The sequence below is a fragment of the Penaeus monodon genome, chromosome 34 (genome assembly GCF_015228065.2).
Source record: "Penaeus monodon isolate SGIC_2016 chromosome 34, NSTDA_Pmon_1, whole genome shotgun sequence".
Classification (NCBI taxonomy): domain Eukaryota; kingdom Metazoa; phylum Arthropoda; class Malacostraca; order Decapoda; family Penaeidae; genus Penaeus; species Penaeus monodon.
Genome location: NC_051419.1, coordinates 2951417 through 2952596, shown reverse-complemented (window position 1 = coordinate 2952596; position 1180 = coordinate 2951417). Strand labels below are relative to the sequence as shown.

The following is a 1180-nucleotide window of genomic DNA, read 5'->3' as shown; positions in this document are numbered from 1 at the left end:
TTGCACGACATACGAACGCCAACATGACCACATGGTCGAGTTTTAATTTATTGATAAAATGCTACAGGTCAAACGTCACTTTCACGTACACATTCGAAATCACGACATTTCTCCCCGAAATACTATTCTTCTAGATTTGTAACCAATAGAGCCAAATACAATGGTTGTTCCCGTACCTTCCACACGATACCAAACTTTCCTTACATAATATCAATCTTCCTTGGTTTTCATTACCTACGACTTACTCCCAACAAAAAGCCCTAGGATCTAAGCGCACTACAAGTCTATAACCAACAAGCCAAGAGTAAAGATGTAGGAGATATTACACGATAAAGACGGGGAGTTCCTCACCTCTCTTCTTCGGCCATGTTCCCGGCGTGAGTGGACGCCTGGGCGCTTCTCGCTCGCTCAAGTCGACAACGCAGCTGCTTCCGCTACGTTAGCTTTTTCCGCTAGATTCTTTGATTTAAAAAAATCTTTGGAGAAGGTGAGATTAATTTTCTTTTTATTGGGATTGATATTTGATATTTTTTGTGATAGTTTACGGTCATTGTTGTGATTTGATTTGGTTTGTGTGGATTTTTTTTAATATGGTGTTTTTCGTCTATCCGTATTGTTGAAATTATTTTTTTTACGTGTTTCCTTTTCTTTCTTTTTTATGTAAGAAAAAAATTAGATAGCAACAAATGATTATATTTTCATTTACTCACATTCGATTCCAAAAGCAATTTTAAAAATACGACGAAAATATAATTTTGAATCCTTCCTCTGTTGTGCTATAGTTAGCGTAAAAATATTCGGCACAGTTTGTGAATTCTGCAAAATCTAGATATTAATCACTTACTTATATATCTATAAATTCTTGGTTGTTATAGTATATCTGTTTTTGTTTGTTTTTTCGTTTATCTTTTTTATCACAATTTTTGCTAATACGTAAATAACGCTAAAATAAGAGAATCTCACATTGATAAAGTTTTTTTTTTTATAAATCCATCATAATAAAGAATAAAACTAATAACTACATTCTTACATTTCTAAATGTCGATACCATTTAGGGCATAGTTGGTGCTAAAAAGAAAATATTCTCAGATTTCTCTTTTCATTGCAGTAAAAAAACCATTTTTTACCCCTTTTCTGATCTAAAAGAATGGGTATGAGGGAAACTAATGCAAAGAAAACA

The 1180-nt window shown here is 33.1% G+C and overlaps 1 long non-coding RNA gene across 5 annotated transcripts in view; it reads right to left on the bottom strand.

Moving 5' to 3' along the window:
• Positions 1-1180, bottom strand: part of LOC119594525 — an 8396-nt gene that overhangs the window by 3547 nt on the left and 3669 nt on the right. The window contains exon 1 of one of the 5 annotated variants that reach the window (XR_005230630.1): positions 352-400. The exons of 2 other annotated variants lie outside the window; for them this stretch is intronic. This is a non-coding gene — a long non-coding RNA (uncharacterized LOC119594525). Of the gene's footprint in view, positions 1-234; positions 255-326; positions 401-1180 lie in introns of those variants that run through there. 2 more of the 5 variants (XR_005230633.1, XR_005230634.1) reach the window with 2 other exon arrangements.